We start from the raw sequence: 22,535 nt of genomic DNA, 5'->3' as shown, positions 1-22,535 counted from the left end.
AACTATTCTGTGTGAGGAGGTTGTGGGGAAACCTGTGCATGCCTCCTGTTTCCTGACCCGTTGCTACTACTCCACCCAGATTCTCCAGGACCCAGATATAATTTATGGCTCCTGTTCTGAGGTGGGGAGAAGTAATGCTACTCTATTAACGAGCTCTTCTCCCTGGCTGTGCCTCTAGAGCATACGTTCCAAGCACCAGGTTTAAAAAAAATTAGGAATATATATATATATATATATGTATACACACGTATGTATATACACGTATATATATACAACATATATGACATAAAATTTACCATTTTAACCATTTTTGAGTGTATGGTTTATTGGCATTAAGTATATTAAGAATATTCATATTGTTTTGCAACCATCACCACCATCCATCTCCAAACCTTTTTCACATTCCCAAACTGAATCTCTGTACCCACCAAACATAACACCTCACCCTCTCTCCCTCCAGATTCTGGCAACTATAATTCTACTCTGCCTCTGTAAATTTGCCTATTTTAGGTACATCATAAGTGGCATCAAACAATAATGGTCTTTTTGTGTGTGGCTTATATTATGTAGCATAATGTCTTCAAGGTTTATTCATGTAGTAATGTGTGTCCAAATTTCCTTCCTTTTTAAGGTGAAATAATGTTCCATTGTATATATATCCCACGTTTGTTTATGCACTCATCTGCTAATGGACATTTGAGTTGCTTCCACTTAGTGGCTGTTTTGAATAATCCTGTTATGAACCTTGTTATGTGTTCTTGTCTCTGCTTATGATTCTTTGGGGTATATACCCAGAAGTGGAATTGCTGGATCATGGGATAATTCAATGTTTAACCTTATTTATTTAAGAGGGAGAGAGGGAGAGAGAGTGGAACTGGGGAGGAGGGGCAGAGGGAGAGGGAGAGTCTTCTTTTTTTAATTTTAGAGATTTTATATATTTGAAAGAAAGAGTGAGCAGGAGTGGTGGGGAGAGACGGAGGGAGAAGCAGACTTCCCATTGAGCAGGGAGCCTGATGAGGGGCTTGATTCCAGGACCCTGGGATCATGACCTGAGCTGAAGGCAGAGGCTTAACTGACCGAATCACCCTGGCACCCCATGCAGGGAGAGAGAGTCTTAAGCAGACTCCATGCTGAACAAGGAGCCTGATACAGGACTCCATCCCATGACCCTGAGATCACAACCTGAGCCAAAACCAAGAGTCAAATGCTCAACTGCTCAACCAACTGTGCCACCCAGGCACCTCATATGTTTAACCTTTTGAAGAACTATCAAACCATTTTCCATAAAGGATGCACCTATATTCCTACCAGCAATGGATGAGGGTTCCAATTTCTCCACATCCTTGCCATCAGGGCAGACATTTTTAATCTCTTGTTCATGGCTGTATCTCCTGAGACAGGGACAGTGCCTCACACATAGTAGGTACTCAATAAATATTTGTGGGGTTGAATGAGTGGGAGGCCTTGGTCTCTGGGCAGCTGTATCCAGGAAACCTCCTGCCTGTTAACCACTCAACAGAACCTTCCCCTCCAGTCCCTGCTCTGCTCTAGGAGAATCACCCTTTTGATTGGGTAGGTTACCTGGAAGTGCCCACTGATGTCAAAGAGGAAATGGTGGCACTGTGGAGATCTGAGACTCTTAACATGCGTGGGAGGCTTTCAGACTGTGGGTCTTGACTCATTTCTGGCTCCGGAAACCCCATTTTTAAGGGTTAAAACCAGGAATTTAAAAAAAATGAAATACAAAAAAATACCACAGATACCCCATGGAAGAAAGAGCAAATATCATTTTGTGAAACTTTTGTTTTTAGTGTGATATTTATGGACATTTATAATGGATCACAAAGAATTTGAAAAACACTGTTGGATAGGGTATACAGCCTCTGCTTAAAGAATTCCCTATGCCGGGTAGGGTTTACTGCCTTACGAGGGAGCACATGCTGCTTGGGGGTCTGCTGGAATATTGGAAAGTTTTTCCTTTATTGAGCAGAAACCATTCCACTGAAAGATCTTTCCTTTGAGGTCCTTTTGTGTGCTAGGACATGGAGTAGGCACGTGACTTGAAGAGTAGAAGGTGCCCTCAGGAGTTAATGGAGAAGAGAGGTAGGAGAACAATAAGGGGACAGAATAATGTGGGAAGGGAGGGGAGAGGAGAGCTGGGAATGCTGCCTGGAGGAGTCCGAGAAGGAGCCAAAATGAGCCTTTGAATAGGGATTTGCTACTCTCTACCAAGACAAAAACTTACAGGAAAGTATGAAGATGAGGAAGGGCAAATTGTGTTTAAAAAAAAATGGCAAGTAATCTGGTCTGGCTGGAGGCCAGGGTTCTTTTTTTTTTTTTTTTTTTTTTTGGTAAGAGTTTATTTATTTGTGAGAGAGCGTGCACAAGCAGGGGGAATGGCAGTCAGAGGGAGAAGCAGGCTCCATGCTGAGCAAGGAGCCCAATGTGGGACTCAATCCCAGGACCCCGTGCTCATGAGCAGAACCAAAGGCAGACCCTTAACTGACTGAGCCACCAAGGCGTCCTGAGTCCAAGGTTCCTAAGGAGGTCAGGGGTAGGGATGGCCAACTTGAGCTTGGCCAAGCTCAGATGTGAAAAAGGTCTTTGTGTCAAGAGCTTAGATTTTCATCCTACAGGCAAAGGGGTGTCTTTTCAATATTTAGAAAACAAATGCTTGTCAGGATATATACTGGGCTCTGGGGAATTCGGGTCAATGAAACCTGAGAAACCATCATCCCTGTGTAGGGAGCTGGTATGAAGCAAAGAAACATAGAAACAGATGGTTATTGAAAGTGAGGTGAAGAGTGTGATGGGAAATAACAGGGTCCTATAGAAAAGGGTGAAAGGGGTACTTGGTTTAGACTAGGGGGAGAAGGCTTCTGTGAGGAAGTAATGGTTCAGTTGCAGCCTGCAGGTGAAAAGCCTTCTCAACAGAGGAGGCAGCATGGGCAAAGACCACGAGGTGCAGAAGGCCCAGAGCAAGAGGCAGTGAGAGAAGGGGTGGGAATGGCTGAGCCAGCCCAGGGAGGGCCCAGGGACCAGATGCGGCAGGCCTAGAGGAAGGATTTGGGATTTTATCCCAAGAGCAGTGAGAAGCCATTGGAGTTTAACCGTGTGTGTGTGTGTGTGTGTGTGTGTGTGTGTGTGTGTAGGTGTGTAGGTGTATGGGGAGAGGAGAGGGGGAAAGATTGAGAGAGATTATTTATTTATTTCTACATGAAAGGAAAAGTACATCCAGGGCGAAGATCAAGAGTGGGGAGGTTCAGAGGAATAGAAGGAAGGAGGCAGTGAGGGGCTGTGGAAAGACCACCCTTGTTTTCCGTGGATCCTGGAGCTTGACTGTTTGGACCTGGGGTTGGGGATAGAAATGACAGGAGATGCCCAGAGGATATGACACTTGGGGAAACACTGGTTTCTTCTGCCAGAGGGCAGACAGTGGGGAGAAGAGTTCTACTTTATTCCTCAGAACTCCTTTTCCTGGTTTCTTCTTATTCGGACTGGACTGCGAACTGAACACTGTGTTACCACCTCTGTGTCTTTGTCCAGGCTGTTCACCCTCCCTGGAACACCATTCCTCCTTGTTTCTCTTTTCTTCCTAACCCCAGGTGGCTCATCCCTCAAGGCTCAGACGAAGGCCCACCTCCTCTATAAGGCTTTCCCCACCATTCCAGCCCTCCTCTGTCTGTGGCCAGCAGGAATGGGAAGAATAGTGGCATGTGTTCTGACACTACCCCTATGGGGAACCCTCTTCAGCTCCAGCTGAAGGGGTGAGAGTGTCCTCCACTGAATGACCTCACAATCCCCTCCTACTCTCCTGGCTCCCAGTGAGAGACACACATGGCAGGGGCCCCAGTCAGTGTGTTCTGGTCAGCATAAGACCAGCTGTGAAGTCCCCAGAGGGGTTTCTGATGGCCTTCATGTCCCTCACCATCGGGGTCAAGTAAGTGGTCCCTAGGCCGTGAGGGAGGAGAGGCTGGGGACTGATGTCAGAACCACCTCCTGGGGTCTGCTTGGATGAGGTCTGGGAAACTCTCATCCCACTTCCAAATGAGGGCTTTCTACTGCTAGAAACGGTGGACTGGGGACATAAAGACTCAAGTTAAAGAAACTTGCAGGTGTCTCCATGTGGACTTGCTGATCTGGGTGGCCTCAGCCTACTCCAGGGGACAGCCACACTTTTTTCCTTTTTTTTTTTTGAAGTTTTTATTTATTTATTTGAGAAAGTGAGCAAGAGAGAGCACAAGCTGGGGGAGGGACAAAAGGATAGGGAGGAGTAGACTCCCCACTGAACAGGGAGCCTGCTGTGGGACTAGGTCCCAGGACCTGGGATCATCACCTGAGCGGAAGTCAGACACTTAACTGACCGAGCCACCCCAGTGCTGTGTCCTGAGCACACTTGTATCTAACCGGAGGTGGTAGCGATAAGGGTTCTCAGTGCTGCCTTCTTACCTGCTGGGCAGCTGGGCTGCTCAGGAGAACATTCACCACTGTTAGCTAATCTGCCCCCACTGCCATGTTTCCTGGACCACGTGGGGAATTACCCTTGTGAGAAGCAGCCCAGACATTGTTCGCACCCATAGGGCAGAGTCCTCTGTGTCTTTTGAGTGGGATTTATATTAGGTACCCTGTTTGTTTCCTCCAGTGAAGGCATCTGTATGTGGGGACATCTTTGTCCCACTCAAAGGGCAGGTCTCCCTTGGTCCCAGTCTCCCCAGGGCTAGTCTAGGACGACTGCTTCCTTCTCTAAGTGTCTCTCTAGATTCCTTGTACTTAATTTACTGCATGCCACATAGTCTCCATTTTAGTTCTGGCCAGTCTCACACTTCCCCTCCAAGGAAATTCCACCCGCCATTGTTGCATGACACTGAGGCAAATGAGCGAAAACAAATATCCTTATAGATTTATATTGTTTCATGATTTCTGGGATTAATGTTACTATCTGAGTCATGCCCAGGCCTGGATTCTGTCTACCCAGCTTTGCTGCCTATCTCCTACCACAGCCTTGTGACAAAGGTCTAATTGCTTTATTGTCTTCTGCCCTAGTAGACTCTTCGCTCTCACATGAGGTCAGTTTCCGTATGTATTTGTTCAGTGGGCCATTGTAGGAGTTTTAAACTTCTTAAGGAAGCAGTCTTCCTATTTCTTACCAGTTCCACATCTCGTTCTTGCCCAGAGCTAAGCCAATAATAAGGCTAATAGGTTGGCTGTTGGATGGGAGTGCTGGAGAGTCATCGGGAAAAGCTTCTCAGGTCAAACTAGATTTTGATCCTCAAGGAAACAAAGAAACCCAAAGTCTAGACTCCCAAATATCAGGAATGTCTGTTAGGGATTGGTCAGACCCTACCGCATGTGCGCTGTGATCCTGGGCATTGGGAAGGTGGTGTGGTGAGGTGGGAAACACTTGGGTGGTGAAACAGGAGAGGTGGCCGGTGGTGCTCAAGTGCCAGAAACTGAGAAATTTGGTTAATTCAGCTCTCCCCCCTCAGTGTCCAAATTTAAAAGAAAGAGGAAGGGAAGGGGAAGGAGAAGGAGAGAGAATGAGCCTGGGCTTGGAAGCTAAATCGAAGTGGATCTGACTCCCCTTTTCATCTCCTTTAAATAGGGACCCCCCAGACATGGTATTAATCTCTCAGAGTCCTAGTTTCTGCATCTGTGGAACTGTTCTTAGCACATGGCAGACAGTAAATCATGGGAATTATTAGCACCATGGCATCATGTTTCTTTTCTTTCTTTAATTTTTTAAAAATATTATTTGTTTATTTGACAGAGAAAGAGAAAGAGTATGCATGCGTGAGCAGCAAGAGGGGCCGCGGAGGGAGACGCAGACACCCCGCTGATCAGGGAGCCCGACACAGGGCTTGGGGCAAGAACCCTGAGATCAGGACCTGAACTGAAGACAGACGCTTTACTGACCGAGCCACCCAGGTGCCTGGCATCATGTTTCTCATGTTTTCTCACTGAGGGTCCAGCTAACATAAGCCAAGAAAAGGTCATTTATTGGAAGACTTCTAGCTCATAGCCTTGAAGAAAGGGTCAGCTCTGAGGCTTCAGGAAGACCAGAAAACTTGGACCTGGGTTTTCAAGAAAAAGAAGGCTGCCATTAGGTAGAAGCCATGCCAGCCTCTTTGTGTGATCGAGACAGAGTCTCACTGACTGGTCTGGATCCTGTCCAGACAGTCCCACTGGGGATTGAGGGAGATGGAGTTCTCTCTCAGAAAAGTGAGGTGCTGTATCCAGAAGAATGGGGGGGGAGATTGCTAGACAGGCAGAACTGTTGACCATCACACAGGAGACTCCCATCTCCCTCATCCTGGTGCTCCTGTAGGCCTGCCAGGTCAGCCCTCAAGTGCAAAACGATGTAACTACTGCTCACCTCCCCTGTTTTCTTTTAATTCCTCCATCAGTTTTCCATTTCAACACACTCTGCCCAGCTGGGGCCCGCTCTGCCTTGAGCAGGAGTGTGGCATCTTTACTTAAAGGGCTCCCCTGCTCCAGGGCCTCCAGCCTCCTCCCTCACCCTCTCCAAGGGTCCCAGACCCAAATCCTCACCTGCTCTTTACAAAGTTCCGTACGCACTACAGAAAAGAACCTTAGGCCAGTTTTAAATTTTTCGTTAGCTTTTTCCTACTTTTACTTTTTCAATACTGACTCTTCTTTTTACTTTACCCTTGGCCCAGTCCTGCAGGAAATGTGTTCTTAGGAAGGCTGCTGGGAGACCTTGGGTTTCCAGTAGGATGAGAAGGCTCAACTGAGACTAATGGAAAACCCGAGTACTGAGGGTTGCTGAGCATCCTTCAGTATGGATGGAGCCCTCCACAGGGCCGGAGGAGGGATCAACTCCCCACTTTGCCAGTCCTTTCTGCTTTCCTCCTCTCCCCTTTTTCCGTGCCCCATATTCTACTGCAACAATGTCATCCACTCGGGGTGTCTAAAAGGCCTCTAAGCCTGAGGGTGGCACTTGGGAGGTGGAAGATTTCGTGATGACCACCTCAGGCCCAATAAGGGAGAGAGGCCCACCTTCTCAGTACTGCCCAGTCAAAATATTTGCCTCCTAGAAGATTCCTAGCTCCAGTGCCCTCATACCCCGCCAAGGCTTGTCCATTCTAGGAACTTATTGCCTGCTGTGAGCCTGCCCCATCCTTTTGCCCCTATTAAAGCTTCTCTATCTCTTGTCTTATCAGCCTGTTGTATGTTAGATCAGTTATTCCCACAGAGGTGGTAAATTCAAAATCCCAGAAAACTTGTATTTTATAGGGGAGATTTAAAAGGACAAGAGTGTCAGTTTCAAAGGGTAGCTCTAAGGATTAGCTCCTTATTGTGGGGGCCCTGTGGATAGTATAGTTTTAGTGCTGGAGGGAGGGAGGGAAGAAAGGATAGATAGATGAATGAACTAATGAGGGTGGAAGGAACCAATGGGGAGAGATTCATAATCACAGTCACCTTCTCAGAAGTCTGTCCGTCACATAAACGAACGGCCACCTAGGTGTCTGCCTACATGGGCCTGGCTTGGGGGGCAGCCTGAGCATCACTTGAAAGTACGGAAAAGGATTTTGTGAAAGAAAACTGTGAGAAGAAGTGAAATGTGGCATCCAGACAGGGGAATTTTTTCCTTTTCCTTTTTTTGAGATATAATAATCCAGAAATCACAAAATTCAGCCTTTAAAGTGTATAATTGAATATAGTTTTTAGTGCATTTGCAAGGTTGTGCAACCATTGTCACTAATTGAAGAACATTTTCATTGCCCCAACAAGAAACCTTGGACCCGTGAGCAGTTGCTCCCCGTCCCCCAGCATCCAGCAACCACTAGTAGACTGTACTCTCTGTCTCTGTGGATCTGTTTATTCTGAACATTTCATAGCAGTGAAATCCTATAATAAATGCCCTTTTGTGTCTGGTGTCTTTCACTTAACATAATGTTATCTACATTGTAGCTTGTGTCTGTGCTCTATTCTTGTTTCCTGCTGAGTAATATTCCATTGTGTGGATATGCCACATTTTGTTTATCTTGCTGGATGTGTGAAGGAGTTCTAGTTTTTAGCTATTATAAATAATATTTCTATGGATATTCATGTACAAATGCTATTGTGGACATATATTCTCAGTTTTTTTGTTTTGTTTCATTTTTAGTTTTCTTGAGTGTATCCTAGGAGTGGAATCGTTGGGTCATATGGTAATTCTGTTTAAGTTTTTGAGGAACTACCATGGTTGGGGATTTTTGATGCCTTTTTTCCCTGATTATAAACAAAAGTTCATTGTAGAAAATTTACAATATATACAAATGTACGGAGAAGAAAGTAAGATTCTCTATATGACCCATTAATAACTACCTTTAACATATCAGTGTATTTCTTGTCTTGTTTACATACATCACTTAAAAATTGTATTGAGTTTAAAATATATATAGTTGGTATCTTAATTCTTTCACTTTACCTTCTATTGTAAGCATTTGCCATGTCAACAAATATTATAGTATTATTTCTGACCACATTCTGTCATCATCTGATGCATTATAACTTACTAAATTAACTGGCTATTCTTGGACATGTAGATAATTTCTACATTTTTGTGATTATCACAGGTGGTGCAGTATCTTTGTATGTAAATGTCCATCTACCTCTCTGATAAGTTTTTTTCATATGCTGGGGGTTTGTTTTTTGTTTTGTTTTGTTTTAGTCTGCTAGGTGTTTTTGTTGTTGTTGTTGTTGTTGTTTTTAAATATATATTTTTAGGTAAGATCTATGCCCAACATGAGGCTTGAACTTATGACCCCAAGATCAAGGTGCCTGGGTGGCTCTGTAGGTTGAACGTCCGGCTCTTGGTTCCAGCTCAGGTCATGATCTCTGAGTGATGGGATCAGCCTCACATCAGGCTCTGTGCTCGAGCTGGGAGTTTCTTGAGATTCTCTCCTTTTCCCTCTGCCCCTCTTCTGCTCGCATTCTCTCTTAAATGAATAAATGTTTTTAAAAAAAGAGTTGCATGTTCTACTGATTGAGCCAGACAGGAGCTCCATATATCTCTGAAAAGTTTGAGATAAAATCTTAGAAATGAAATTTTTGGGTAAAAGAATGTGAACATCTAAAAAATAAACCTTTTGGGACGCCTGTGTGGCTCAGTTGGTTAAGCGGCTGCGTTCAGCTCAGGTCATGATCCCAGCATCTTGGGATCGAGTCCCACATCGGGCTCCTTGCTGGGCAGGGAGCCTGCTTCTCCCTCTGCCTCTGCCTGCCACTCTGCCTGCCTGTGCTCCCTTGCTCTCTCTCCCTCTCTGTCTCTCTGACGGAAAAATAAATAAAATCTTAAAAAAAAATAAACCTTTTGATTTGAAATAATTTTAGATTTATAAAAAGTTGCGAAGATAGTGCAGAGAGTTCCCATGTAGCCTTCACACAGCTCCCTCTAACATGAATATCTTACCTAACCAGAGTATATTCATCAAGATTAATAAATTAACTTTGGTACATTACTATTAACTAAGCTCCAGACTATATTTGGCTTTTATTAGTGTTCTTACTAATGCCCTTTATCCATTCCAGGATTCAGTCCAAGACACCATGTTGTATTTAAGTGTGTGAATATTTTTAAGTCTTTGGGGTATGTGTGTGTGTGTGTGTGTGTGTGTGTGTTTAGGAAAGTTGTGTCAATTTATATTCCCGTCAATAGTATAGGGGAGGGCACCAGGGTGGCTCAGTTGGTTGGGCGATTGCCTTTGGCTCAGGTCATGATCCCAGAGTCCCGGGAGTAAGTCCCACATTGGGCTCCCAGCTCCATGGGGAGTCTCTTTCTCCCTCTGACCATCTCCCTTCTCATGCTCTGTCTCACTCTTTCAAATAAACAAATAAAATCTTTTAAAAAAATAGTATAGGGGAAAGACTTTGTCAACCTAATAGGTATTATAGCAACAGCAATAACATCAGTTTATTGAACATTTATTTTTCCTTTTTTTAAAGTATATGGATATGTTATTAGAGAATATATGCAGGAGAGTTTTGTGTTTTTTTTTTTTTTAAAGATTTTATTTATTTGACAGACAGAGATCATAAGTAGGCAGAGAGGCAGGCAGAGAGAGAGGAGGAAGCAGGCTCTCTGCTCAGCAGGGCTCCATCCCAGGACCCTGGGATCATGACCTGAGCCGAAGGCAGAGACTTTTAACCCACTGAGCCACCCAGGCGCCCCTATGCAGGAGAGTTTTAAAACCACTTCGTAAATGAGGACCTTTAAGTGTATGATGCCAGTTACAGAAATAAACATACAGTTTTGGAAACAATGTTTGTCAGTCTTTTAAAATATTCTTTTTGGATTTTTTTTTCTCTTTTTAATTAAAAAAATTTAAAAATGTGAATTCTGGTATAGTTAACATACAGTGTTATATTAGTTTCGGGGGTGCAGTACGGTGATTCCACAATTCTGCACATCCCCCGGTGCCTGTCACAAGTGCGCTCTCTGCCCCGTCCTCGAGTTCACCCATCCCCCCACCGGTCTTTCCTCAGTTTGTTCTCCAGCTGTTGGTCTCTTTTTTCATTTGTTTTCTTTCTTAAATTCCGCATGAGTGACATCATATGATATTTGTCTTTCTCTGACTGACTCCATGTAGCGTGATATTCTCCAGCGCCATCCATGTTGCTGCACGCAGCAAGATCTCGTTCTTTGGGGCGGCTCAGTAGGGTTCCATTGCATACGTGGCCCCTGCCATATATCCATTTCTCCATCCGCGGATGCCCGAGCTGCTTCCATACTTTGGCCGTTGCAGAGATGCTGCTTATAAACGTAGGGGTTTGTACGCATGTATCCATGTATCCTTTTGAATTAGTGTTTCTGTATTTTTGAGGTAAATACCCAAGCAGTATATATATATATATATATATATATATATATATATATACATACATCAGGCAGGATATACCCAAGCGGGCTTGGTAATACCCCGACTGCGGGATCACAGGGTACTTTTATGTTTAGCTTCTTGAGGAACGTCCATACTATTTTCTACAGTTGTTGTACTAATTTGCATTCCCACTGACAGTGCACGAGGGCTCCTTTTTTCCCACATCCTGACCAGCAGTTGTTATTAAGAAATTTTTTATTTTAGCCATTCTGACAGGTGTGAGGTAATATCTCATTGTAGTTTTGAGGTGCATTACCCCAATGATGCGTGACGGTGAGCGTCTTTTCATGTGTCTGTTGGGTGTCTGTTTGTTTTCTTTGGAGAAACGTCCGTTCGTGTCTCCTGACCATTTTTTAAGTTATCATTTCTGAATGGCAAGTGGCTTTACAGATTTTTTTCATCTGTTTGGTAACTACTTGTACTTGTTTTTTATTTCCCAATCATCGGTAGGGACTTTTGTCAACATCTAAGCCTTTAGCTTCCATTCAAGCTGACATAGAGCCAGTGTCAGATGAACATCCAGAAAGTCATCACGGGATCCTGCAGAGTCACCGAGGCAGTGTCACCCAGGAAGGGAGGCCTGCCAGATGTTTCCTGATGCCTTGTTTTTCCTGCAGGGGCCTGCCCAGGGCTGTGGAACCTGGGTGCTCTCTGAGGGAGCAAGCTCTGCTGGTGACCCAAGGCCAGCTGTGTCCAGAGTGGTACAGGGCAGGCAGTGACATGTCCTAATCAGCACTGTCCAGGAGTCTGCAGAATGGCGGTTTCGTCCTGGTTCTCTTGCTACCTGTGCGAACTTAAGCAGATCTGGCCCATTTTCTGGGCTCTCTTTTTCTCATCTGGTTAGTGGTCAGGATCTCAGGGAATAAATGGACTGTTGCAAAGCACTTTGAAAAGCACTGGACAGGTGGGTAGTAGAGTCCTAGGAGATGCTGTCCTGAAGCGGACTGAGGAGTGCCTTATGTGGATAGTGCGAGTCTCAATCCACCATCCCAAGAGGGCAAAAAATGCTCCTGAGATCAATTCAGTTCCAACCCTGGACTCACATATTACCTGATGGGGAGGAAATTTATTGCTATCATAATAGGCCCCCTCTTAATAAGAGTCACCCCAGAATCCAGGAGGCTTCTGGTGCTTCCCAGAAAAGGGGCACTTCTGTAGGCTGTGCTCTCTCTCATGGGCCTTGGTACCCTCTCTGTGACGCTCAGACTCTGCTTGCTTGCTCAGGCCTTGCTTGAGGCTTTCGTCCCCAGGGCCATGCCTCCCCACCGCTGAGGCCCACTGCTCTCTGAAGGTGCAGAGCACTAGTCTGGCTCCTCTTCCCACTTCCCTAGATCCCTCTTCTCTCCCCTTTCACTTTTTCCCTTCCAGCATGGCCTTTAGAACACTCCTCTGAGTCTGCAAGTAGCTCAGGCTCAGGAAAACAGATGCAAAGGGGAGAAGGGCCTAGGGGTGGCTTCTGTCTAGTCCTGAGACTCCAAGAGGACAGATCCCAGGCCTTCTTGGAATGAGAAGGCAAAGGAAAACCACAACCATCTAAACACAAATTAATATCTGAGAAAATAATCTGGCCACACCAAGAAGAAATTGGAAAATACGTCCTCTTGCCCAAATACTGTCATAAACCTGTGTCCTCTGGCATGTCATGCATTGTCTCCGAGGCTGTTTTCTCCATCGTGCAGTGAGGGGCTGGTTTCATACCCTCTAGAGCAACCCTGGACACTCACCGTCCTACAGTCAGTACTTCTTGAGAAAGGCTGAGCTTTTCTTTTATTTTGACCTTGTTGGTCTTTTGTAGTCACTATCACGTGACCTGAACATGACCCCTGTAGCAGCATTGCCAACAGATTTTTCCTGAGGCCTGTGGTTGGTCTGATCTATGATCATTTCTTTTGTTGCTCTGTATAATCATCATGGTAAATGGGAGCTAGCTCTGGGCTTAGCCTCAGTGCTCTCTCTGCATTATCTCATTTAATCCATGTAACTGTTTGTTGGGTTGGTCCTACTGTTGTCATTGTATGAAAGAGGAAACAGAGGCCAAGTAGCTTTCCCACACCAAGACGGTAGGTATGGGACAGAGCTGGCTTGATTCTGAAGCTGAGTTTTCTAGCCCACTGGGTTGTGTCTCTTCAGGGAGGCAGAGGGAACTGGAAGACAAATGTCCTGGGAAGATTGTATGATCTTCCTCAGAACCAGTCTAGGAAACCTTCCCTGAAGCAACTCCCAGGTACTCATGTCTCCCCGGGGCCTGCAGAGATGGAGACAGTGTTGGGGGGAGCATGGGAGCCCCCTCTGTAGAGTTCTCTGGGCGTGAGTTGCTACCTGGACGTAAGGTCCAGGACCCTGACTGCATACTGACCCTGCAGAGGGCTGTCCTCCTTCCTTCCTTCCTTTTTTTTTTTCTTTTAAAGATTTTATTTATTCATTCATGAGAGACAGAGGGGTTGGGGGAGAGGCAGAGGGAGAAGCAGACTCCCCACTGAGCAGGGAGCCCAACGTGGGGCTCAATCCCAGGACCCTGACCCTAGGATCATGACCTGAGCCGAAGGCAGATGCTTAACTCACTGAGCCACCCAGGTGCCCCTGTGCTCCCCTCTCCAGTGGCTGAGGACAGGCGCCTGGCTAGTTGTATTCATAGCAAAGGCGGTCTGAGAGTGCGCCAGTGTGCTTCCTTCTTGGGCTGGGGTGGGAGCGATGATGTCGGGTTTACATCCATTCACTGGGCAGATACTCGCCGCTGTCATCACCACCCAAGGGCAGGGATGCACATGCAGGCTCATTACATAGAGGCAGGTCCAAGGCAGCCTGGAATGGTGTAGCTCACACTGACACAAGCAAGTCTCCCCCTCAGTGGTTCTGGCCCACCAGTCCCTCCACTGTCCCCTCAGAGTTACTCCTACTTCTCTCCTTTTCACCTCATGGACTAAACATTGGCTATGGAAAAAGAGAAAACCGCAAGATCTTGTGACCTTCCAAAGATGCATTCTATCCAACTTCCCTGATGAACTTGTTGGGAAGTGGTATCTTAAGCCAGGTTTTTGGGTTATAGCTCTCAAAAATCATGTTGGACAAAGCTCCTTGGTGCCTTAGTTGGTTAAGTCTCTGACTCTTGCTTTCAGCTAAGGTCATGATCTCATGGCTGTGAGATCAAGCCCCGCATCCGGCTCCATACCCAACGTGGAGTCTGCTTTTCTCTCTCTCTCAGCCTCTCCCCCTGCTCATGCTCTTTCTCTCTTTCAAATAAATAAGTAAATCTTTTTTTTCTGTAAAAATTTTATTTACTTATTTGAGAGAGAGCGATCACAAGCAGGCAGAAGCAGGCGGGGGTGGGGAGGGAAGCAGGCTCCCCGCTGAGCAGAGAGCCCAATGCGGTGCTCGATCCCAGGACCCTGAGATCATGACCTGAGCCGAAGGCAGAGGCTTAACCCACTGAGCCACCCAGGTGCCCCTAAATAAGTAAATCTTTAAAAAAAAATCACATTGGACCATTTCTTCTCATTTGTACATATTAAGCCCTTCCTAGGTTGTGCTGGGCCAGGCACTATGAATATAGTGGAAATCCAAGACAGAAGATCTAAAGCCCATCTTCCATTTAACAGGTGGAAACAGGACATCCCCGAGATGCAAAGGAGCTCATTTAAGGTCACACAGCTACTTAGAGCAGTTGTGGGTTTGGAACGTGAGGTTCCTGACTTTCAGCCCTGTGCTCTTTCAACAGCATCTTACACAACTTACGGTACAGTTGGTTGCAGGAGCAGGAACACTGGCTCTGGAACAATTCTAGAACTCTTAGAGGGGAGCAAAGTTCCCCTTGCTGGTGATTTCCCACCCACAGTGGGCTTGCTGCCAGTATCTTTATGTTTTTTACTTATAGATGCTTGTCTGGGAGTTGTAATTTTCTTTTGAGACACTGGGAAATCCCATAATTTAAAAAATGATTTGGTGAAATTAAATTCCTACATTTTTGCCCAGTTTGTGCTTCTTCAGAGTGAGTGAGTGAGTGTGTGTGTGTGTGTGTGTGTGTGTGTGTGATTATGGGGGCGTTCTAGCAGTTCCTGTCCTCAGGCTATTTCACATAGGTTGATCTGGGTTAGGGCGCTCCATATGTGCTTTGCACAGGGCACAGTGACAAAGAGGAAAGTGGCAATGAAGTGTGGGGAAGACCTAACTCAGACCCAGATGGAAAGAAGTCATGCCATCTTAATGATTGGGACACTCTGAACGGGGAGGGAGAGAAGGCCTGCATGGCTTCCCCTGGTGGGGTGAGGTGAGGTCTCAGGGCAAGAAGAAAGAGGCTGATGAGGGGTTTTCTTAACCCAGAAGTGTCCAGTTTTGAAGGCTCCTGACTCATTGTCAGTATTAATCATTCCTTCACTCAGGTAATTCTGTAAAACATTCAACAAATCCCCTCTGGGCAAAGGCCCTGTCAGGTCCCAGGAAGGATGTGTTCTGTATCCAGGGAAATGTCTAGGCTGGTCTCTGTGTTCCAGGAGAGAATCAGTCTCCTGCAGGTCCTGTGGCCTGTGGGCTGGGGTTCTGAGGGCTCCCAGCTCAATCTCATTGGCTCTGGAGCTGATTCCTGGCTCCCAGGGTTGGGATGGGGTTGAAGACTGCACATCCATCTGCTGCCTCACCAAGCCCAGCCTGGAGGGAGCGACTGTGGTGCTGGGCCTGGCTTCTCAGGGAAAGTACTACCGCAGCAAGCCAGGGGGCCAGGCAGCCGGGGTTGGAGGGTCATGGGTTTCCATCCCTCCCTGACTTACACTGGACTTTTTGTTAGAGAAGACGAAAGCCAGGCCCACTACCTGGAAATGAACCCAGATTTGGATCTCATGAGAGATCAGGATAGAGTCTCAAGACAGAAGGCTGGGGAACGTGGTGCAGGGATGCAGGCCTGAGTGGCCAGTCCTGGGTCAGAGCCTCCCTGGGCCACACAGCGGGGAGAGACAGGGCTGGGTGGGGCAGGACTGCGCTTGGGTCACATTTCTAACTCCTGGTTTTTTTTTTTTTTTTTTTTAGCTATGAGTCGGACAGATTTTATCTTGCTTCTTTTGACCCTCCATGAGGCAACAGCTGGGGGCCAGGGGAGAGACAGAGAGCAGCAAGCATGCTGGTTCTTCTTTTGGTCCATTTAGCAATTTCCTGTAATTTTTGAGCAAGAACAGGTATAACCCTTTGCACCCTGAGGTGTGCAGTCTCCAACACATATGCCTGTGGCCCTGAGGCTATCTGGAAATTGACCCTGGCTCAGTCCAGTCAAAAACAAATTCATTGGGGCGCCTGGGTGGCTCAGTGGGTTAAAGCCTCTCTTCTGTTCAGGTCATGATCCTAGGATCCTGGGATCAAGCCCTCCATCGGGCTTAGCAGGGAGCCTCCTTCCCTTCCTCTCTCTCTGCCTGCCTCTCTGCCTGCTTGTGGTCTCTGTCTGTCAAATAAATAAATAAAATCTTTTTTTTTTTTAAAGATTTTATTTATTTCTTTGACAGAGACAGATCACAAGTAGGCAGAGAGGCAGGCAGAGAGAGAGGGGGAAGCAGGCTCCCTGCTGAGCAGAGAGCCCAATGCGGGGCTTGATCCCAGGACCCTGAGATCATGACCTGAGCCGAAGGCAGAGGCTTTAACCCACTGAGCCACCCAGGCGCCCCAATAAATAAAATCTTTTTTTTTTTTTCCAATTTATTTATTTTCAGAAAAACAGTATTCATTATTCTTTCACCACACCCAGTGCTCCATGCAAGCCGTGCCCTCTATAATACCCACCACCTGGTACCCCAACCTCCCACCCCCCCCCGCCACTTCAAACCCCTCAGACTGTTTTTCAGAGTCCATAGTCTCTCATGGTTCACCTCCCCTTCCAATTTACCCAAATTCCCTACTCCTCTCTAAAGCCCCTTGTCCTCCATGCTATTGGTTATGCTCCACAAATAAGTGAAACCATATGATAATTGACTCTCTCTGCTTGACTGATTTCACTCAGCATAATCTCTTCTTAAAAACAAAAACAAAAACAACCCTCCCCCCAAATTCATTGACCATGGGGAAAGGTCAGGCACACACTACATTCAGATGCAACCTTGGCCAGGAGCTTGCATTCATCTGGCTGTTCATTCGGCAGAGAGTTTGTGCAGTGCACAGTGAAAGTCAAGGCCCACATCTTACCCATGAAGACATGGGACCACAGGGAGAAAACCACGACCTGGCTTCTGTTTCTAAGTGAGGGAAGCTGGTGGCAGTTTCTTGGCAAATTCAAATGTGTCTGCTGCAAACAGATCCTTTTTCCTCAAGTAATTCTGGGTGCTTTCCAAACTTACCAATTCCCTCAAGAATAGGGGAGGAAGCCAGGAAGCTCTCCAGGGAGAGGAACAGAATGGTCAAAGGCCCTCTGTTAAAGGGAGCGAGGCCCCTTTAAAAACCTGAGGGAAGGCAGTGTGACAAGGAAGGAAAGGTGAATTTGCAGGGAAGGTTGGGCTCTTGGTGGGTAAGTGGGGACTCTCTGAGCATCACTCACCATCCCACTTCTCCTCTTCTCCTCACCTAGGACACCCTTTTCCTTCCCCCAGATCTCAGTTCAGGCATCTTAGCTTCCAAGGAAAACTGCCACCACAGCTACTCTGAGAAGCCAGTGGTCCAGTTCCATTACCCGGCATCTTGATTCTTAACCTGTATCTCTCATTATAGTTCTCAAATTGATCTTTCTGAACGACCTGTAATTCTTTTTTTTTTTTTTTTAAAGTAGTTGCGGCTTGAACTCACCACCCTGAGATCAGGACCTGAGCTGAGATTAAGTCAAACACTTAACTGACTAAGCCACCCAGGCGTCCCAAGGCCTGTAATTCTAGAATGAGAAGGCTTCCATTGCTTCCCACTGCCTTCATTACTATCAGAATCACTGTTTTTCAAGCTTTCTCCAAGGGCCAGTTAAAACCCCTCTCCATCTGGTCTTGCCTTCCTTCATGGTCTTCTCTTGACCCCCAAGGGCTAGCTAAGGTTAATCACTTGTAGTAGCCTGCATTCTCATGCCTCAGGGCCTTTGAACCATCTTCCTGGAGCACTCTCCCACGTTCCTCACCTAGACAACTACATCCCATCCTTCAAAGCTCAGATCAAGGGCTACAGCCTCCAGGAACCTTTATAAAGGCACCCCCCTTCTGCTCTTCCCCAGCACCCTCCACAGAACTATGTCTGTCAGGGGGCTGGTTGCCCTAGTTCTGCTTCCCCTATAGAGCTTTCTGAGAGCCTAGCTCATTTCTGCTTCCTCAGTACCTAGCGTAGAATGTAGCACATAGTTAGCAATAAGTAAAGATCAGTACTGAAGGAATGCATCAGTGAACAAACAAATGAATTCTGCTTGGAGGTGGGGTGCTCACTAGGGAGATAATATTTGAGGTTGAGTCCAAAAGAATGACTAAGAATTTGTGAAGCAGGAATTTTAATTTCTGGGACAAGGAATGGCAGGTGCAAAGCATGGAGGTTTGGGAGAATGGGATGTGTTAAGGAAGCTATGGCTAGTTCTGTAGCTGAAGCAGAAGGTGAGTGTGTGGGATATGCCAGAGATGGATCTGGAGGGACAGGACAAGGGACAGTGACTGTCGGGATCTGGGAAGCCTGACTCCACCCAGTATAGGACAGAGCAGGACATAGAGAGTGCTTTTGATGCCACTAGGAACATGGGCTGGAATGGGCAGTGGTAGGCCATGAGGGACTGGAAGAAGGCAATGGGGGGTGTGAGCCAAAGCAGATCAGGGGACAAAGAGCAGGGACAGACTTGAGTGGGGTTTAGATGACTGTGATCTACAGCCATAGGAGGTGTGGGGCTTGTGAGATGGTGACATTGTGGTTTCTGGCATGGGTTCCTGCGTGGCTGGCGAAGCCATTCACCAAGATGTCAGCCCAGAGAGGAGCCAATTTGAGAGCAAGAATATGAGTTTGGATTTGCTTATAAGACCTGAAAATTGTAGGGTGCCTGGTTGGCTCAGTGGGTTAAGCCTCCTGCCTTTGGTTCAGGTCATGATCTCAGGGTCCTGGGATCGAGTCCTACATTGGGCTTTCTGCTTGGCAGGGAGCCTGCTTCCTCCTCCTCTCTCTCTCTCTGCCTACCTCTCTGCCTACTTGTGATCTCTCTCTATCAAATAAATAAATAAAATCTTAAAAAAAAAAAAAGAACTGAAAACTGTACATTGGAAGGAGCCATCAGGTTTGGAGAGCTTTTTGAGGTCCCTGTTCAAGGCAGATCTGTGGGGATGGGTTCAGATCCAGGTGTGCCCAGAAGATACTAGCTCCCAAGAGCTGATGTTAAATATTCAGGGATTTGCAAGAACGTAGTTCAACCTGCCTATTATTAAAACATTTAAGTTCATAAAATTACAATTAAGTAAATTGTATTAAAAACCAAGGTACTCAACTCATCACTTCTAAGAACTTCAGAATATTATTGTTTATGGCTTTAATTATTTACATCTGTTAGGTCTCTGGAAATACTATATGACATTGTGTTACTCTGCTATTCTTCCTAATGCCTTCAGTGGCATCACATTGGTAGTCTGAAATTGGCCATGGTGGGAATAATTGTACCATGGAAATTGATAAACACTACACATCGGGGCCTGATATATTGCTTTGTTGACTGCCTAGACTTAGGAAAATTATGGAGAAAATGTTAATAATGCACTTTGAACTTATATATATATTGTGCCTATAGCTATTATGTTGTGAATGGCCCAAAGAAATTGACCAGAAGTTCTTCCAATATTCAAAAAAGTATTACTTGATTCAGTAAAGAAGTTGCTTATTGACAAAGGAGTGAAGTTGCAACATGTATCTTCATTGTTTCAGTTTTTTTTATTAGTCGACACAAGCAAAAATATCAACCAATATTCATGTTAGAACTACACTCATTTGTCAATTATAATTATAGGTTAGTTAGGGATTTAGCAGGTTGGTAAAAATCAATGAAAGTTTTCTGTAAGACTCAATTTGCTATATGCAATTTATAGTATAGACTATTGAATATTTTATTACTACTTATACATTGCTAAACATCTTTAAATGTCAGTTAAGTTTGTAATGAACTCATAACTCATATATGAGGTTGTTTTTTTTTTCTCCAGAGGGCCTGTTGTTATGTATTTACCAGCACACCACTGGACAGATTGCCTTAGGCTAAGGAGTGACCAGAGACCAGATTGGACTCCTTGGAAAGATTCCCAGAAGAGGGAGGGAATCATGGATGCAAAGAAGCTTCCATCTATGTAGAGACTGGGGGCAGGTAAGTGAGGCTCAGGTGGAGGGACTGGGCTGGAGGGAGAGTTCTGAGAAAGGCTGCAGGAGTGAAGGGAGCCTGGGGTGGGAAGCAGCTGGGCCCCACTCTTTCCTCTGCCAAGGAGGGTGCAAACTATGTCCTGAGAGTGAGAGGCAGATGGGTGAGGAGGTGAGGTGGGGTGAATGTTTGGCCCAAGTAGGCAGTGAGGAACACCAAGGGGGCTCACTCAGGATGGGAGGATGAGGCTGACTCGGGAAGACAGCAGAGACCACAGGATGGACTTGTAACCGTGAGGGCCAGAAGATGGGGTGTGTACCAGATTCCTGCCGTGGGCCAAGCCCTGCTGTGAGGACTGCTGTAGTATCTCCCAGGACAATCCTAGAGGAAACCAAGTCTGGGAGAGGTGAAGTCCTTTATCCCTAGCCCCCTGCCGGTTAGTGGCTGAGTCAGGATGGGAACTCAGGCACCAGGCTCTGCTGACAAGGCAGGAGCCTGCATGGTGGCACTTCTCTCCTTGGCAGAACCCCTCACACTGTGCAAATAGAAATTCCTTCAGGGCAGAGATGAGCAGGTAGGTGTGGCCACATGCCAAGGGCTTACAGGCATCAGAGTTCCCACAAAGCCTCCTCAGCCTGCGGCCCAGGCCCATGTCTGCTCCCAGCACATCCTTGCTGTGCCATTCCACGGTGTCTACTGGGAGCTAATAATAATGAAAGGGACTTGCATTTTTTTTTTAACACCTTTGTTACTTTATTTTCTAATAATTCATTTTATTATATTTTTAAAAAACAAAGTACATGACAGATTGGGAACTTACAAAATTGGTCCTTGCCTTTAGAATATTTGAGAAGCACTGTTCTAACCCACCCTTATCTTATTAATTTATTTTTTTAAAGGTTATTTATTTATTTATTTACTTGACAGACAGAGATCACAAGTAGGCAGAGAGGCAGGCAGAGAGAGAGGAGGAAGCAGGCTCCCGGCTGAGCAGAGAGCCCGACATGGGGCTCGATCCCAGGACCCTGGGATCATGACCCGAGCCGAAGGCAGAGGCTTTAACCCACTGAGCCACCCAGGCACCCCTTATTTTATTTTTTAAAAAAATTTTAAATTTAATTTAAATTCAATTTAATTTTTATTTTATTTTTAAACCTTATTTATTTATTTAACTTATTTTTGAGTAATCTCTGTGCCTGATGTGGAGCTCAAACTCACAACCCCGAGATGAAGAGTCCATGCTCCACCAGCTGAGCCAGTCAGGCGCCCCTCTGGCCCCCTCTTCTAACCCCATTTCTCCCCTGCTAGAAACCCTTAGTGATTCCCACTGGCTGTAGCAGAGGTTTCAAATGGTGGATGGGGACCAGTTTGTGGAACTTAATTGAATGTGTTATTATCAGCATTAAAAAAAAAAAAGAAAAGAAAAGACACTTTTGTTTCAGTAACTTACCTCTTTCATGTAGTATACTGCGTATGTGTACTAGCATATGGTGAAAAGGTCTTTCCACGCTCCCAGTAAATACAGATGTTTGAATGTCACTGCCCTGCAGATACGGACTGCAGCACCAGACCTGACGCCCCAAGTCCAGAGGAGAGCATGACTTCTTGGGAAAAAGGTGAAGGTGAGCAGTGATTGGAGGATGCCCCGGTTATGGATGAACAGAGGGAACGGGATGAGTCAAGTCAGAAAGACCATGACTTTCATGCTGAGATTGTGTCTCCAACTTGAAGAGGGCCTGGGTCATGCCACTGGTACCTCGCAGGTGGCATAAGGGTTCCAGGCCCTGTGATGAGAGCTCAATGGGGAGCCCGTAAGTCTGCCAAGGAAATCGAGAGAGACTTCCCAGAGGGGGCAGTGCCTCAGATGGGAAGAGTTGGGTGTTCTCCAGAAGAACAGGCCTGTGGGGAAGGCTAGTCTGGTCAGGTGAATGGCTTATGAGAAGGCACAAGCAAGCCCATCGTGTTTGGGGAACCATGAGGCATTTGGGGTACGTGGAGCGTGAATTAGGGAGGAGGCCTTCACGTGCTATGTTGTGAGTTGAGATTTTATTTTGGCACGAGCAGCCGAAGGATGACGTGAGTGGGCTTCATCTCGAGACTCGGGTGGGTGTGAGGAGAGTGGATTAATGTGAGGAGATCCGCAGCTCCGTCACTGCAGTGGTGGGGCCTGAGGGAGGCAGCGAGGGCACAGGGGCAGGGAGACCGAGGAGGGGGATCCGGCCGCCTGTGGCTGGATTGGGCCCTGAGAAGAGGAGGCGGTGCGGGTGCCCCTGCTGTGGCTGACTCAGGAAACTGGCGGGGTGGTGGCACCTTCTGCCCAGGAAAGGAACACAGGGGGCCGAGAGGGTCTGAGGAGGAGATCTAATGAGTTCGCTGTTGAAAAGAGCGCCTGCCTGGCT

General features: G+C 46.4%; 1 long non-coding RNA gene across 3 annotated transcripts in view; it reads left to right on the top strand.

Moving 5' to 3' along the window:
• Nucleotides 1–22,535, top strand: part of LOC122914959 — a 112,299-nt gene that overhangs the window by 85,722 nt on the left and 4,042 nt on the right. For 2 of the 3 annotated variants that reach the window (XR_006385986.1, XR_006385982.1), the window contains 3 exons: nt 5,768–5,925; nt 19,988–20,145; nt 21,687–21,758. This is a non-coding gene — a long non-coding RNA (uncharacterized LOC122914959). The remainder of the gene's footprint in view (nt 1–5,767; nt 5,926–19,987; nt 20,146–21,686; nt 21,759–22,535) is intronic. The other variant, XR_006385985.1, reaches the window with a different exon arrangement.

Source organism: Neovison vison, chromosome 8 (genome assembly GCF_020171115.1).
Source record: "Neovison vison isolate M4711 chromosome 8, ASM_NN_V1, whole genome shotgun sequence".
Taxonomy (NCBI): domain Eukaryota; kingdom Metazoa; phylum Chordata; class Mammalia; order Carnivora; family Mustelidae; genus Neogale; species Neogale vison.
This window is presented reverse-complemented; position numbering and strand designations above follow the sequence as displayed.